Genomic DNA, 18,726 nt, shown 5'->3' on the forward strand with positions numbered 1-18,726 from the left:
GAGGTTGCGGCGAGCCAAGATCGCGCATTGCACTCCAGCCTGGGCAACAAGAGCAAAATTCCATCTAACAAAAATAAATAAATAAATAAAATAAAATAAGAACCTTCTAGCGACTCCCCACTTTCCTTGGAATAAAGTCCAGAACCCTTTCCATGGCCCATGGGGTCCTGCATGGTGGGGACATTGGCCTCCTGTCCAGCCTGGGCTCCTGCCACTCTCCCTGCTTAGCTAAAATCTGAAGCCCAGGGTTCCCTCACCCCCTCAGGCAAAACTTATTTTTGCTGTGCTGGAGTCCCTGTGAATACTGCCTCTCTGCCCTTGAACTTCTGTGGCCTGTGAGGCTCACCCTGTCCAGAGGCCTTGAGCCTATACAGTTCGGTGGTACATTAAGCACATTCACAGTGTTGTGCAACCATCACCACCATCCATCCACAGACTTGTAAAACTAAAACTCTGTCCCCATTAAACACTAACTCCCCATTCTCCCTCCCCCTACCCCCGGCACTGATCATTCTACTGTCTGTCACTATGGATGTGAGATTGCTAGATCATATGATAATTCTGTGTTTAATATTTCAAGGAACATCCATTCTATATTCCACCATTTTACATTCCCACATATGGTGTATAAGGGTGCACAAGGGTTCCAATTTCTCCACATCCTCACCAACATTTGTTTTCTGTTTTTGTGATACTAGCCATGCCACTGGATGTGAGGTGGTGTCTCACAATAGTTTTGATTTGCATTTCCCTAATTGGTGATATTGAACATCTTTTCATATGCGTATTGGTCATTTGTATATCTTCTTAGAAGGATCATCTATTCAAGTCTTTTGCCCATTTTTAAATCTCGCTTGTTTTTTGTTGTTGTTTGGTTGTAAAAGTTCTTTATGTATTCTTCATAATAACCCCTTATCAGATGTGCGAATTGCAAGTATTTTCTCCCATTCCATTGATTGCCTTTTAATATTGTTGATTGTTCCTTTGATGTGCAGAAGTTTTTAATTTTGGTGTAGGCCGGCGTGGCGGGTCACGCCTGTAATCCCAGCACTTTGGGAGGTCAAAGCAAGGGAATCACTTCAGCCCAGGAATTCAAGACCAGCCTTGGCAACATAGGGAGACCCTGTTTTTATTTTTAAAAGAATTTTTTAAAATTTTTAGCCAGGAGTGTTGGCACGTGCCAGTAGTCCCAACTACCCAGGAGGCTGAGGCAGGAGGACCACTTGAGCCTAGGAGTTTGAGGCTGCAGTAAGCCATGATTGCACCACTGCACTCCAGCCTACGCAACATAGTGAGACCCCGTTTCCAAAAAAAAAAAAAATTCATGTAGTCTCATTTGTCTGTTTGTTCTTTTGTTGCCTGTATTTTTGTCATTGTATCCAAGAAAGCATTGCCACATCCAATGTCATGAAGCTTCTCCCCTCTGTTTTCTTCAGTTTACGGTTTTGGCACTTGTGTTTAGGTCTTTCATCCATTTGAGGTAATTTTAGTATATGGTGTAAAGTGAGGGTCCAGTTTCATTCTTTTGCATGTGGATAACAAGTTGTCCCAACATCATTTGTTGAGATTCTCCTCAGCTCTTAAAGGAAGAGAGGACAAGGAGCATGGTGACTGAGGATGACAAGACCTCCCTTTCTCTTGCTGAGTCATTCACTCGATTGAGGACCCGGGGCATGAATTTATTTATTCATTCATGCATTGGGCAATGTCCAAACCCAGAGTTCACAACCTCCATAAAATTTAGGGAGTCAATGCAGTTAGATCGTGGAAGAATACTTTTTTTTTTTTTTTTTTTTTTTTACTAACCTCTAGTTGAAATTACCATCATGGATAACGAATGCAGGCAATCAACCACAGGAAGATTAGCAGTACTTATAACAGTCACTGAGTGAAATCCCCGATATTTTGTATTATATTAACTGTGGAAGCAGCTCTCTAAATATGCTTTATACTTGTCACTACTTCCAAATTATAGCAGTTATTAGACCTTTCCTCAATTTTATTATTTAACACATTAATGAAAATGCACATATATTTCATGGCATCGCAATTGTGGTTTAAAAAAATATTTTGATAACTCTTTCAATAAAATTGCTTTCTTTGTATTTCTACCAATTTTATTTCATGAATTCAAAAACATTATTCTGAGAAGAAACACACAGATTTCCCCAGACAACCAAAGAGAAGGTTCCCTGTGCTGGGCACTGAGGACACCGCAGCCCATGATACAGACCTTGGTCACTGGCTTTAGAAAGATCTCAGCCACTGAGGGTGGGAGGGCACACAGATATACAGATACAACACAGTCTGGGGATTTCTGTCCCACACGACAGCGGGTACTGTGGGACCCCAGCAGACTACACAGTTCCAAATTGACTAGCCATTTCTTGGAGGTTTTTGCGTGAGGAAGGACTGTCCATTCATCAGCCTGGAGGAGTGATCCTGTCCCTGGTGACCTGTTTACCCCTCTTTGTGCAGGTATTGAGATTCAGAGAAACCAGTTCTGCCCCGCTGGCAGCAGAAGATCATCTCCCTTCCCCCGTCTTCTGCTGGCACCAGATATATTCAGCTGTGGGAGCAGAGACGCTTGGTGTGCTCTCGGTAGCTATGGAAATCCCAGGGTTTCCCTAGCAACAGCTCCAGATGGGTCTTGTTGCTAGGGAACGCTGGGATTTCCCAGGCTGCCAGATGAGCAATACAGCTCTAGCCCCAGGGCAGAGGTGCTGGCAGAGACGTGGGTCTGACCCCCAAGGGATAGATGGTCCCCTTTGACTCTGATCCTTTGGGGCACCCAGCCCCATAGCCAAGTGAAAGGATGCTGCACACTGAATGAGGAGATCTTGAGAGGGGGATGAAGAGGGAATGCTCTGGGTAAGAAAACTGATTAGAAAAGTCCAAATGATGCCAGGAAAAGGAAGACAGTAGACTTTGGGAAGCTTGCAACCTTCAAGTCCAGCACTTGGCTGTTTCTAAAGCACTTTTCCTGAGATTGTCACATAGTATACACCTGCTTGGTTTCGAGAGAAGGTCCAAAATTAGAACCAAGGCCAGTCTCAGGAGTATGCAGCGTAAGCAGTCACACAGAGTCCCACACTTAGAAGGGCTCTGCATGCTTGAATTAATGCTCTACTGCCACTGACTTGAAATGCTTAATAATGTTTAAACAAGGGGCCCTGAATTTTTATTTTGCACTAGGCCCGACAAATTACATAGCCAGTCCTAGCTAAAACCTTTATTTTATAAGAGAGACGGCTGACCCACAGGGAGCAGATGTACTTAGTCTGAGTTCACGTGACTGAAAGTGCACCTCAGGGGCTAATGCATTTGCACTTAGCTGCTTTCAGGCACCAGCAACTAGACTGAAACAGGCCTTCAGTGTGGGAAGGCATTCCTGGGGTTCCCATGGCAGAAAGGTAGGGGTAGCCGGAATCACAGCTCCCTCACTTGTTCTAAGGATCCAACTCAGAACTGGTGAAATGAAGGCTTTGGGGAGCTCTCAGGCTCATAGGGAAGCAGACAGCATTAAGAAAATACAATTGGAATAGGAGCTGAGGAGGTGACAGCAGGACAACACCTGTTAGGGGCTAACTGGTGTCCCCCAAAATTCATATGTTGAAGTCCTATCCCCTAGTACCTCAGAATGTGACTGTTTAGACATAGGGCCTTTAAATAGATAATGAAGATAGAAGGAGGCCGTTGGGTGGTCCCTGATCCAATATGACTGCTGTCCATATAAGAAAAAAAAAAAGAAAAGAAAAGGAGATTCAAATACAGACTTGTGCAGAGGGAGAACCACGTGAGGACACAGGAGAAGTGGGCCATCTACAAGCCAAGAATAAAGGCCTCAGAATGAACCAACTCTGCCCACACCTTAGTCTCCAACTTCCAGCCTCCAGATCTGGGAGACAATGCATTTCTATGGTTTAAACCTCCCAGTCTGTGATGCTTTGTTATGGCAGCTGGAGTAGACTAGTACAATATCCTTCATTCCTCCCACTCCTGTGAAATGAAGCCTATGACTATTTCACAGAGAAGGGCCCAAGACTTTAAGAGGTTAACTATCTTGCTCAGGGTCACACAAACTAGTAGGCAGCCATGCCAGGACTTGAACGCAGCTTGATCTGTCCCCAAGCCTGTGTTTTCCACTCCACCAGCCTAGGGGGAATTGCACCCCAGTTCGCCCAATTCAGAACATCTGAATCCCTTTCCTAGGCATGCCCATCCCTCTGCTGCCCTGTGGGGCTCAGGGACTTCCTGGCACAGGTCTCCCAACCCCAGACTCAAAGCTTCCCTGTGGTTTGCATTCTTGTCCTAGGCTAAGAGGACTGCCATAGCTGGATCCTTTGACAGAAGGACTCTGGAACCATATCAGCATTTACCCTAACTCTAAGGACCGAACAAAAGAGTGAATATGACAAGCCTTTAAAAGTGTCATACACCAGAGTTCCAGGTGCATGGGGTTCATGAACACTTCAGCACTAAGGGAATATTCTTCCTTTACTATTAAATTCAGCTCTCTCTGTGACTCTCTAATTTCAACCCAGAGGCAGCCAGGTATCTTCCTAAACAAAGAGCTGTCTACCCAGGGACAACCATGTCACTCGCCTAAAAAGCAAAAGCAACCGCAGATAGTTAAGGAGATTTTTCTTCTTTCTTTTGTTAAAACAATTTTAGGTTAATGATGCTTTATTGGGGTATAACGTATATACAATAAATTACCCAGATATTAAGTGTCCAACTTAATGAAAAATTTAACAAATGTACACTCCTGTGGAACCATCATCCTGGTTGCTATGGTAGTTGTATTTTAAATAGAAATCCCACCTTCTTTAGCCAGGTGTGGTGACATGTGACTGTAGTTTGAGCTACTCAGGAGGCTGAGGTGGGAGGATTGTTTGAGCCCACGAGTTTGAGGCTGCAGTGAGCTAAGGTCACGCCACTGCACTCCAGGCTGGGTGACAGAGCAAGATTCCCATCTTTATTTACAAAAAGAAAAAGAAAATCCCATCTCTCTGCTGTGAGGCTTCCATGCTGTGATGAAGAGAACAAGGGCCGGGGGTAGCACAGAGAAGAGTACAAATCCAGCATGGAGGAATCCTGAAAGCATCCCCTCGAGCGTGTGACAGACAGGTAAGTTAGATATTGCAGAGTAAGGAGTCTGCTGAGAGGAGACAGAGAATAAAGGGACATTGTAGACAAAGGCTTAGGGGTTTCCAACAGCTTAGGAGAAAGTTCAGAGTAAATACAGCAGAAGATGGCTCACGGGGTGCCATCTGGGGTCAGGAATAGATATGATTATATAAAAATGAAACCAAGCTTGCTGTCTGATTTAGAAGCTATTTCTGCTACCAGAACAGTCAGTGCCTGTCTAATGTTCATGTCAGGTTTTATTGCTTGTGGTCAAAGGCTGTTGCACAGTAGACAGAGCAAAGAGCAGAAACGGCATGATTTTTCAGAACAACATCCAGAATAAATATGAATCTCTGCCTTAAATGGGACATTGCTGAGCAAGTTACATAAAGAATTATCTATCTAATAGATCACAGCACTAATTGATCAAAGTACTTAACAACAGCTTAGCACCAATGTTTAAAGTAGTCAGCATCAAAGAGATACTTAAAGTTGAAAAATCTAAATACATGTTTCCTCTCGTTGTCCCCACATGTCATTTTCTCCCTCTTTAAACGCTTGTCTTACTCTATTGCTTAGAATTCATCTTTTAAGCTGTTTTAAATCCTTTCTGGAAAAAGGAAAGTATACAATATACACAGATTACCACATACATAGGTGCATGCCTGTCTGTCTCAGAAACAGTCTATCATTTCATGTCAATTTTTAGTACCACCCCTGCCATAAACCAGATTGCCATATGCACTTGAGCCTGTTTGAAGGCTATTTCTTCTGTTCCAGTAGTCCATTTATTCGTTCCTGGTAGTATACCACACTCTCTACTTTCTGTATTTTCTTCCATTTAAACAATCAAACATTCTCAAGTCTTTCCCATTAAAAAAAGAAAATTATCCCACTGCCACCCCTACATGGCCACTAGCTACCATGCTGACTCTCTTTCCATCCTTTTACAGTCACATTTTTCAAAAAGTCTTTGCATGTGGCCCTCTGTTTCCTCAGCCACTTTTCAATCCTAAGCCACTGCAATCTTATTTCTACTCCCATCACACCACACAAACTGCTCTTGCTAAGGTCACCAATGAGCTTATGTTGCTAAATCCAGAGGGCAAACTCCAGCCTTCACTAGCTTGACCCAGGTGACCACTTCCTCTCCCTTTGCTCCTATGCTCTTCAATCCTCTTGGGTTTCCTGCAGTCGCTTTCCTTATTTTCCATCCCTGTTCTTTGCCTCTCCTCCTCTTCCCACTTCTTAAAGACGGAAGTTCCTAGGATTTCGCAGCTGGGTTACATTATCTTAACAGGATCACCACAGTTTACCTAGGAGCACTCCCCCTCATCTATGGCTTCCAACATTACCTGCAACATGGACCATGCTACATGTTCACCAAACACCATTTCCTTTTCCTGCTTTGCATGCAGCTAAACCATATTTCCTGGAATCCCTTTTGATTACGGGTCACTAACTTATGACCAGTGGGATGTGGGAAGAAGAGATGTTTAACACTTGCAGGGCCAGCCACTCAAACCTCACATGTGATCTTCCATGTTCTCTTTTCATTCGTCTGCCAGCCCGGTGCCAAAAAAAAAAAAAAAAATGCCAGTAGAGATCTCTGAGTGCCTAGGGGCCCCTGGAACTACGGGACAAGAGGAAGCTTGGTGTCTAATATCCTGAATAAAACAGAGCCCAACCTCCACCCCAACCCACTCCCACTGACTTTGAACATGAGTGAAAAATAATCCTTTATTGAGTCAGCTCACTGAAATACAGAAATTATTTGATGAGGCAATTAACCTGGCCCAACTAATACACTATCTCTATGCTAATGACAACCAAATATTTGCATTCTGGGCTTGTTCTTCTAATTATGCATCAAATGATTGACAATGCAGCCCAAACTGATGGGATAGTTTTTTTTTAATAGATTACTAGGAAGTCACAGAGATTCATGCATGCATTCTTTCATTCATCAAATGTTTACTGAGTGCCTGCAGGCACTAGACACCGTGCTAGAAACTAAGGTTGCAATGATGAGCAAAGATAAAACCAGTCCATTCACTCACAAAGTTTACTGTGAGCTGGATGGCAGCTGATCCTCAGGTCTCATTATATTCCAGCTGTGAGAAACTTCTGTAGCATTTGCTGCTTCATGCAAGCCCGCTACCCATAAAACCGAGGCTTCCCCTCTCTAGATCCTGGAATCCACTGTTCTTCCCTCTGTGGAAGGGTGCAACTGGATGTGATAGTATAACACCCCTTTCTCTTAAGTAAAAAATATATAACACAATCATCATCGATTTAACAATTTATTGCTAATTCAGTGGCATTAAATATATTTACAATGTTGTGTAACTTTTACCACTATCTATACCCCAAAATTGTCACTATCAATAAAAACTCTATGCCCATTAAACAGTAACTCCTCTTTCCCCTTCACCCCAGCTTCCAGTAACCTCTATTCTACTTTCTGTCTCTAGAATTTGCCTATTCTAGGTACCTCATATAAGTGGAATCACATAATATTTGTCCTCTGTGTCTGGTTTTATTAGGAAACATAGTTTTTAATAGTACATCCATGTTATAGCATGTATGAGAGCTTCATCCCTTTTCATGGCTGAATAATATTCCATTGTATGGCTAGACCATATCTTGTTTATCCACTCATCTGTTGATGCACTTGGGTTTCTACTTTTGGCTATAATGAATAATGTTGCTATGAACATTGGTGTACAAATATCTTTTCAAGTCCCTGTTTTCAATTCTTTTGAATCTATATCTTGAAGAGTGATTGCTAGATCATAATTCTACGCTTAAACTTCTGAGGAACTGCCACCCTGTTTCCCAAGGTGACTGCACCATTTTACATTCCCATCAGCAATGAATCCGGGTTCCAATTATTCCACATACTTGCCAACACTTGTTATTTTCCTTATTTTTTATTATAGCCATCCTAGCGTGTCCCAGCATGTGTGAAGCTGTATCTAAGAACATTTTTAAGTATAAATGTTATATATGAATACAATTTTGTTCTGACAAATTCAAACCCAGAACAGAATTTAAAAATCTACTTCACTGTAGCCATGTCCAAGCTCCTTACCCTCTCCAGAGAAAATCACTGTTAAAAATTTGGTATGCATCTTTCCTGACCTTGTTCTTTGCATTTGTGTTCTTTTTTTTTTTTTTTTTTTTTTTTTTTTTGCACATATGGATTTTTATCTATGGCAGAATTTTTAGATTTTATAAATCAGTTGGAAAAAGGTAAACTATTCAATAAGTGATGCTGGAACAAATGAGTCTCCGTATGGGGTGAGAAGGAAATTTTGCCACCCACGAAAAAATTAAGATGAAATAGACGCTAAACATGGAAAACAAAACTATAAAACTTACAGAGGAAAATATCTTCATTATACCTGGGCAAGCACAGATTTCTTTTTTTATTTTATTTTATTTTTCCATAAGTTATTGGGGTACAGGTGGTATTTGGTTACATGAGTAAGTTCTTTAGTGAAGATTTGTGAGAACCTGGTGCACCCATCACCCAAGCAGTATACGCTGCACCATATTTGTTGTCTTTTATCCCTTGACCCTCTCCCACTCATCCCCCCAAGTCCCCAAGGTCCATTGTATCATTCTGGTTTTTTTTTTTTTTTTTTGCATTTGTATTCTTATGGGTGTGTGAATGCAAGATTATGCATGATGGAAACAGCCATTCTGTCACTGTCAGTTTTCCTCCTTCTTTCCAACTGTTCCACTATTTTTTTTTTTTCTGTTAGAGAAGTTCCACTTCTAAAATTTTGCCCTTAGCTTATACTGCTGGCTATAACGTGGTCTTTGATTTCCAGGAAGAGTATGCTGTTTTGGGTGAAGTCACTAGCAGAAGAGCTTTGGTGTCTGCCTCATGTAGAATGCATTGCCTAGGTCGTCTCAGGCCTGATCTGAGCTGAACTTCTCCTATCACATATACCAACAACTCTTTATGCTTCTCTCTTTCTCTGAAATTACCTTCTTTTGTATGGAAAAAAAAAGGAATGAGATTTTTCACCCCTTCGGAGCAAACAACCATCCAACAGGATGAACGTGGGAAACAGCCAGTGTTTGGTAAGAGATCGCCCTCTGCTGCCTGTGTTAGTCAGGGTTCTCCAGAGCAGCAGCCAATAGGAAAGATAGATACATTGTAAGGAGTAACATAATACATATAAATATACATATTTAACATATATATTTAGATTATAAATATAAATCTATGTCTATATTGTATATAAATATATACAGGTTGGTTATAAGGAACTGACTAACACTGTCATGGAGACTTGCAAATTTCAAGATCTGCAGGGTGAGTTGGCAGCTGGAGATCCAGGAGAGATGATAATGTAGTTCCAGTCTGAGTTGGAAGGCCTGAGACCCAGGAGAGCTGATGGCGTAGTTCCAGTCCAAAGCCCAGCAGGCTCAAGACTCCAGAAAAGCCGATGCTGCAGTTTGAGTCCAAAGGCAGGAAAAAGCCAACGTCCTAGTTTGAAGGCCTTCAGACAGGAGGGATTCTCTCTTACTTGGGGGAGAGTAGGCCTTTTTTTTCTATTCAGGCCTTTAACTACCTGGATGAGGCCCACCCACATAATGGGGGGCAATCTTTACCCAGTCTCCTAACTCAAATGCTAATCTCATCCAAAAACACCCTCACAGACACACTGGGAGTGATGTTTGACCAAATGTCTGGGCACTCCGTGGCCCAGTCCAGTTGACACATAAAATTAACCATCACACTAGCCATATGGGCCTTTTAAGGAGCCTGAACCCATAGCAGGAAGCTCTGGTGTATTGAGCAATTGTCCTGATGGGCATTATAGGCAGTTAAAATTCTAAGCAAGAAAGATCAAGAAAAAAAAAAAAAGTGTGTAGGCCAAACTGGAGAGAAAGAGAATGCAGTGGCAATGCTATTCGGGTTTCTTTCCTGCTCAGAACCCCGTGATGACTCCTCATTCCCCAGAGAACATACCCTCACCTTATGGGGTTTATGAGGCCTGACTCACCACCTGCCTCCTGCTGCCACCACACATGCTTCTTCGCTGTTCCTCACTTCTGCCAAGCCTGTTGCTGTTTCATGGCCTTTGCACTTGCTGTTCCATCTGCTTGGGCACTCTTTCCCAGATCCTTACAGGGCTTCATGGCAAGGCCTTCCCTGACTGCTCTCCCCAGAATAGCACTCCCTCCATCCCTTTCCACCTCCTTACCTCCCTTTATTTGTTTGAGCTTGTTTCCTGTCTTCTTCACTAGAATGTAAATTCCACCAGGTCAGGGACTTTATTTTTTCTCTGCAAGGCCTGGATCAGAATAGGTGCTAAGTATTTGCTGAGTGCGTGGATAAATGAATAAATGCAAAAGATAGAAGGAGGGGACAGATCTAGTGATGGATAAAAAGCACATATGAAATGGTGTGGATCCTAACGAATAATTAATTTGGGGAAAGCTAAAGCTGAAAATGAATTGAGGCTTTAAGAAAATGCTGAAGACGGATAAGTAAAATGCCTTTTAGTGAGTGTAAGGAAGTGTGAGAGCAATTTCTTGGAAAAAAATAAATCCTCTTTGTTGGCATTTTTCCTTCCAGAAGATTGATCTTCAAGCTAAAGAAAAGTTGGAGGCGAGATAGGAGAGAGACCGGGAAATCCAGACAGCTGGTGAAGTCGCTAGATCCCAGAGGCTCCAAGGAGCGACTGATTGCGGGGGATGTCTAGATAGTGACAGAGAAAGCGTCATAGAGATCTCCAGGCCCCAGAACAGCAAGGAAGCAGCAGCCTCATGCCCTCAGGCATGGCATAAAAATAATGCTAGAGCTGCCTCACTGAAAAAAATCCAGAAGGGCCAGGAAGCAGGCAGATCTCAGGCAATGTCTGTATGGACAGAGGATCTCTAAACCAGTTCCCACCCCCAAACACACACACACGCGCGTGTGCACGCGCGCGCACACACACACACACTCTCTCTGCTAGGGCACAATGCTATGGGTTTGCATATTTTTCTCCATGCCCCCCAAGTGATGTCCAAATCTAGAGCAGTGGGTCTGAATCTTTTTGGGCTCGTGAACTCTTTGAACAAATCTGATGAAAATTGCCACATGTGCATTATTTCAGGGAATTTAAGGAAATTTCAGGAATCCTCCTCCAGGCAATTCATGGACACCTGAAATCCAAGTGCCCCAGGTTAGAAACCCCTGTTCTAAGGGTATACCCTTCAATTGCAGCACTTGGATTAACGATGTAACTCTTTAAGCCTAGAGTTGAAGATTGCAGCCAAATTCTGAGTGTATTCATTCAACAAATATGTATTGAATGACTGCCAAGTAGCTTATTTAATCCTCACAACTGCCCTTGAAGTAGATTATATTAATACCACCTTCACTCTTGACAGATGAGACAAACGAGGTACTGGGGCTTTGGGTAACTTGCTAGAGATCACTCATTTTGCACTAGTCACTAGTAGGGGCGGAGCCAGTGATGGAACCCCAGAAGTTCAGCTTTAGAGACATTTTACTGCTACCCCACGACGCCTCTTATGAGGTTGGCGTCTGTCTTTCAGATAGCCCCTTTCACCCTGAAAATATTTCTCTTAGACTACATATAGTAGGTTAGAAGTGAAAATCCCACCACCAACGACACCCGGAGGCTCTGTCACCCTGCCTCTGCTTATTCATCGTTCCCATGGTTTGCTGACTCAGTTTTAATCATCGGTTTACCTTCTGGATCTATTTGTATGAGGGATTGCACAAATATTTCCCTGCATCCAACATCTCACAAGGAGATGGCTTTACATGCATGTTCAAGTTCAGTCTCCAAGTTGAGAAGAAAGCTTTCTGATAGCAATCTGCACACACCCAGGGGCTCATGGATCTCTCAGGAGAGGCCACATCCAGTGTCCACGAAGTCATGAGTTCTGCAGCATAGATTCCAAGTTCAGGTTTTGTTTCATCAACATTACTGTGTGCACTTCTGGTTGAGACACTTAGGGCAACAGAGACAATTCTTCAGTAAGAGAGAGGATGTATGAGCTTCCTGTGGCTTCAGTAACAAAGTACCCACGGACTGAGGAGTTAAACAACACAAGTGCATGGTCTTGCAGTTCTGGAGGCTGGAAGTCAAAGATCAAGATGTCAGCAGGGTGGGTTCCTTCTGAGGGCTGTGAAGAAAGGATGTGTTCTAGGCCTCTCTCCTTGGCATGAAGATGACTGTCTTTGCCCTGTGTCCCTTCACATCATCTTCCCTCTGCAAGTGTCTCTGTCTGTGTCCAAATTTCTCCTTTTATAAGGAAATAAATACTGGAAATATTTATATATTTTGCACTATAATACTGGAAATATTTATATATTCCTAGTGTTTATTTGTATATTTATATATTCCCAGTATTTATTCATATAGTATATATTTCCAGTATTTATTTGTATATTTATTCAATATAAGGAAATACTGGTTGTATTGGATTCAGGCCTACTGTTGTAAACTCACTCTAACTTGATTACCTCCACAAGGACCACACCCCCAAATAAGTTCACCTTCTGACGTCCTAGCAGTTAAGACACCAACATATGAATTTGAGGGGTCACAATTCAACTCATAACAAGGGATAATGGTCAGGAAGTAAAAGAGTCACAGAATACTAGACATTTTTAATAAGTTAATAAATCCTTGCTATAGGATCAACAAACTTAGTAAATGAATAAGCCTGATGATGGATGGATGGAGCATTGTACCAGGCACAAAGCCTGGCTATGATGACATCAAAGGCACCCTGCGCTCTTCCATTGAGAAGTGCTCAATGTAGTTAGGGAGTCTCAATGAGCCCATGTAGCAGGTAAGCAATCTTGATCGCTCACACTCAAAAATGCAAATGTATCATTTTGTTCACTTATAACTAGACTTAATAGGGCATCCATTCAAATGACCTGTCATTCCATCAGTGTCCACACCTGGTGCCCTTTTCCAAGGGGTCCACAGCCCCACCAGGATTCTTCCCACTGTGGCATTCTCTCCATCACACTCCAAGGCTAGATGAGACCACAGCCCTCTTGGGGCACTAGGAAGATCCAGTTTAAACCACTGCTGAACTCGAGGTGATTTAGTGGCACTGCCTCAGAACCTCTCTGTCCTGGCACCCCATCTAGTGGCAAGGGACATATCTGCAAGACTGCTGTCTTCCAGAATTCCAGCTGGGAAGCAGTCCTCTATTCGAAAACAAGTTTTCTGGAAGGAGGGAGCTCTGAGGAGGAGTTTCACAAGGAGAACACAGATTTGGGATAAGATGGGGGGACAATATTTCAGTAGGGACAATGACGGAGACATGAGTATAATGTATATATAGCAACTAACTTTATATGAAGGGAAACACACATAGACACTTATTAAGGACACGGTGTCCAAGTCAGGGGAAAAAAGAAAAACAGGCTAATTAATGAACAGCCATCATCAGTGGCAAAGAGGCATCAGGCTCTATGCTAGCTTTTGTTCGCTGTCTTTGACCTTACTGCACCCTTGTTTTCTAGATGAGCAAACTGAGGCTTGAGAAGGTTGAATCCTTTCCCCCAAAACCACAGCTGCTGGGTTGAAGAGTTGGGATTTGAACCAGGGGTGACTGAATCGAAAGGCTAGGTGTCTTCCCTGAGCAAAATAATGGCATGACAAAGAAAGTACTGCAGAATGTCTTGGGAAAAGACAGGACAGGGAAATCAACTAGGAGGACATTTCAGCAATCTGAATTTGAGTGGAGGCGGTGGCTTCAGAAATGAAAAAGGAAGGGGTGGATGGGTGTGAATACTGTAGGGAAAGTCTAGGTGACATATGAGGCAAAGACAAAAAAGAAAATGAAAATGACATCAATCCTGTAAACCGATGCAATCAGAAAGATAAAGGCAAAAGGTGATGGTTAAGGAGAGGCTTGGAAGACCGGAGGACTGGGAGGCCGCAGGGAAAAGCTGGAAATGAGGGTAACTTTAGCTCCAGATACAGCAAGTGCTGATGGCGATGTTCTTCGAAATGAGTCCAGAAACCCACGTAAGAATTTGGGGGGCTGCTGACAGAGATTTGGGTCAGGAAATGGGTCCGGTATGTCCCAGCATGGCACAGCTGCAGTTGATGCAGATGCACTACTTTTGCTACAACTGAAGATGTGGCCATTCCAGCAGCTTCCAGCATGTAGGACGATGAACTAAGCAGGTCATGAGACATGGAATGGAGAAAGGAGCAACCTGCTGTAAGATACTTCTCACTAATGGTGATGGGGGAGCTCAAAAAAGGGTAGCTCCTGCACTGTGTAGGAGCTTGACACCATCTGGACAGCAAGCCATTCCAGTCCAACTGAAGGGTAACTAAGTGTGTAGTGGGCTGCCTACTGGCCCAGAGTAGTGACTAAGTTGTAATTCTCATTAAACTGTTGTTTTGAGTGTATTACTTCCTTCTAGCATATTGTCAAAATTCTTGTATTCAAAGGTGTGACAAAAACATAAAGTTGAGCAGCCCTGGAATACAGTCATCCTTGACAGCAGGAGTCCCTCGAGGGAAGAGCTGCCCTAAGATCGAGTTTTGAGGTTGGCCCAATGACAGTCAGACATCCTGGCACTTGAGGTTGCATTTGAAAGATCAGCATTCTCAAAAGCCAGATTGAACTTTAAGGAAATTTCTCCCAGTGTATGGTGGGGAGCCACGTGGTCCCTGAGATAACTGGGTCTAACCTAACGGTCTAACTCCTAGACTTCCTAAAGAGGTGGTTAAACAAGAAAAATGGTAAAACGTGTTCTTTCTTCTCTTCCCGGTCATCATAGAACTTAAAAAAAATCTGTCCCAGCAGCTGTTCCATGTCTTACAGAGACAGAAACTGAACCACCTCCTTTCTTAAATCATTTTGTTATATCAAGCTTGAGCAACAAATTCTACTGTTCACAGTAGTTCTAACACTAGGGAGTAAAGAAAAGATGAATCTACTGGACAGTTTTTTCAAGGCAATTTAGCACAACCCTAAGTTATTAAGGAGGCCCACAAGACCAAACAGTAACTGAGTATTCTCCCTCCCCCTACCCTTCCTCCCCTCCGGCTCTCTGGTCCATCCTTAGGAAACTGGCCTGCATTCCCCCCAACATCCCTCTGGTCCAGCCCGACATGAAGGAACCCCTGCTCCCTCTTCCTCCCCTTTTTCTCCAACTCTGATTGAATTTTTTCGTTCAACCTCACATGAAGCAATCTCTGGCCTCTCTAGTTCAAAATTCCACCTCCACCCTCCTGCAGCTCTCCAGTCCAACCCTGCATGAACTGCTCTCTGCTCTCTCCTGTGCCCTGCCTCCCCCCATTGCACTACTGCTCTCTGCCGCAGTTACACATGAATGAACTTTTGCCCTCTCTCCAGCCCAATCCCCACATACAACCGACATTTCTCTGGTCCAGTCCCACATGAACTGCCCTCTGCTTTCACTCCTGACCCTTCCCCACCACCTCCGTACATTGCTCCGTCCCACGCTGCATGAACTGACCTCAGCCCCTTTACTTCTGATCTTCTCCCCAATGTCCTTCTGCTTCAGTCCCACATGAACTGACCTCTGTTACCTCTCCATTCCAAACCCACTCCACTCCTCCTACGTCTCTCTGGTCCACCCACAGGGGCTGACCCCTGCTACCTCTGTCTCCCTGCCTGTCCCCTGCATCTCTGTACACAACTGGCATTTGAACCCACTTACCCTGCCTCTCCCTCCCTAACAACAAAATGGGAGGCAGGGCCCAGTCTTTTCACTACTCTCCAATAGTATATGTCTTTATCCAATCATATGCTACCTCCACACCCCTTAGAACTTACCCAGTCACTCTTCCTACGTCTCTCTGGTCCAGCCCTCATGACATGAACTCAGCTCCGTCTCCTTCCCTTCCCCTTCCCCACCATACATCTCTGGTCCAGCCACAGATGAACTAAGCTCCATTCCCTCTCCTTTCCCTTGCCCCACACTCCAGCTACCTCTGCAGATACGGCCACACATAAGCTGTCCTCAGTGGCTTTTCCTTTCCCTCTCTGACTCTCTACATCTCTCCAGTGCAGCTGCACAGGAGCTGGCCTCAAATGCCTCTCCCATGCCATCCCATTCAACCTTCTGCATCTCTTGGTACACCCTACATGAACTGGCCTCTGTTCCCTCTAAGTGTCCATCGCCCTCCATCCCCTCCAGCTCCCTGGGCCAGCCCCACATGAACCGTCAACATTTCCCCTCCCTCCCCCACAACTCTATTGTCCACATGAATAAGCCACTGACTCTACAAACCCACCCACCGATACTCCCAAGAAAACTCAGTTACATCCTCACATGAACTGATCCCTGCTCCCTCTCACTCCCTTCTCCCTACCCCCTCTCCCCTGCACCTCTCCAGGACACCCCATGGACAGATCTCTTCTACTTCTCTGTCCCTGTCTTCTGCAATTTCCTACCACCTCTTGGTCCAGCCCCACATGAACTGACCTCAGTTACTTCTCCATCCACATCCTCTCCCGCCTTCAGGACTCTTTTCTGCCTCCACATGAACTGAGCCCAGCTCCCTCTCCTTCCCCATCTTCCTGATCCCCTTGCAGCTCTCTGGTCCAGCCCCACTGACTCATGCTCCCTCTCTGTCCCCATCCCTTCCACTGAACAACTGCACACCTATCTTAGAATGGCTGCCAGGCATAGCTATGGTGAACACCTTATGTTTGTTTTTATCCTCAGGGATAACCTATTACTTGCCACTCTCTGTCCTCTCTCAAGAGATTCCTGAGAGATTTTATTTATGAGAATATTAAGCAGGAGGAGATAAGAATGTGTCCAGGATAATCCATTAGCTTAATTTAGCCATTCGACAATGTACACGTTTCAAAATGTCATATTGTATACCATAAATATATACAATGTCAATTTAAAAACTTCTTTTTAATTAACTTTTTTTTTCCTTATCCCTGAAACTGTTCTCTTTTTTTTTTTTCTAAGTTCCAGGATACATGTGCAGGATGTGCTGGTTGCGTAGGTAAATGTGTGCCATGGTGGTTTGCTGCACCTATCAACCCATCACCTAGGTATGAAGCCCCACATGCATGAGCTATTTATCGTGATGCTCTCCCTTCCCCCACCAACCCCTGCTGCCACTGGCAGGCCCCTGTGTGTGTTGTTCCCTTCCCTTCCCGAGTGAGAACATGCGGTGTTTGGTTTTCTGTTCCTGGGTTTGTTTGCTGAGGATAATGGCTTCCAGCTCCATCCATGTCCCTGCAAAGGACATGATCTCATTTAATTAACTTTTTTTCAAAGAGTGTTTCCAGGGTTACAGTTAACAGTAAAATCGGAGGCAGGGCCCAGTCTTTTCACTCCTTTCCAATATTATGTCTTTTATCCAATCATATGCCTCTTATTAGAAAATCACAATACAACAAAGGTCAAATCTTCTTAGGAAATGCTATCAACAGACTTTGGGGACAGTAATGATAAAAGCTTCATGGACCCACATTTAACAACAAAGCTTATGTGATAACTATAGCAAAGGAATGTGAGTGAGACTGAACACTTCTGAATCCTCTTATTCTTGAACACCTTCAAGCCAGGTCCTTTCTGTAAGTTTGTATTTCACCTCCAGTGATTCTGAGTAGGCACAACTCTTCTCCCCATCACACAGACATGAAATTCCAGGTACCTAGAGAAGTAGCTTGGCCCAAATTGCCCGGCGCGCAAGTGGGTATGTGTGTGAGAACCCAGTGATGGGCTAGTCTGGGCTCTTCCCCCAAGTGTTTCTTAAGGAGCAGTCCCTCTGCATGAGACGCCTCTGTGGGATATGGTAAAGTTCATATTCCTGGGCCCCCAAGTCCTACAGGATGCCAGGGTCCAGGCATGAGACCCAGGGCCAGGCTTCTGGCCTCTGTAACGTGCTCCCCAGGTAGGGTTACCAGTGGCAATACGGGATGCTCAGGTAAATTTGCATTTAAGATCAACAATGAATAAACAAAAAATCCAAATGGGATATATTCATACTAAAAAAAAAACATGCAGTTGATCTGAAATGCAAATTTACCTAGGCTTTCTTTTTATTAGCTAAATCAGTACAACCCTATCCCCAGGGGACTAGCCTACCCCCAGAAGTTTGAAAATCTGTTTTCTCTGTCTCCATGTGAACAAATGAGCATTCCATCATTGTTCATTTTCTATTCTCCCTTACCCCTTCCGTCTCCCCACTCTCAACCTGGAGCAGAGACTTTCATGTCATCTACCACGATTTCTCTCACAGGCAATCCCGTGCAAGGCCAGGAAGACGGCTGGACAGGGTCACTCAGCCCAACCCACCTCCAAGAGTCGATGAGGCACCATAAGCAAATAAATTCATGAGAGGGTGGCTGAATCCATCCTAGTGTTGGATTAGCCTGGCTCTCCCCATTTTATTCAAGCACAAATTACTAACAAGACTCTTTTCTAGTCTTACACTTTGCCAAAACTATTTTTAGAGCATCATTTAGGCTTAGCTAATATAAAATTTCTGCTAGTTTTACAAGCCAGCAGGTTCCCAAGGCAAAAAACAATTCACGCCAGGAAAGTAGCAAAGGATTATTCATTTCTGTCCATAGGCTGGT

Source organism: Trachypithecus francoisi, unplaced genomic scaffold, assembly GCF_009764315.1.
Source record: "Trachypithecus francoisi isolate TF-2019V2 unplaced genomic scaffold, Tfra_2.0 Lachesis_group6, whole genome shotgun sequence".
Taxonomy (NCBI): domain Eukaryota; kingdom Metazoa; phylum Chordata; class Mammalia; order Primates; family Cercopithecidae; genus Trachypithecus; species Trachypithecus francoisi.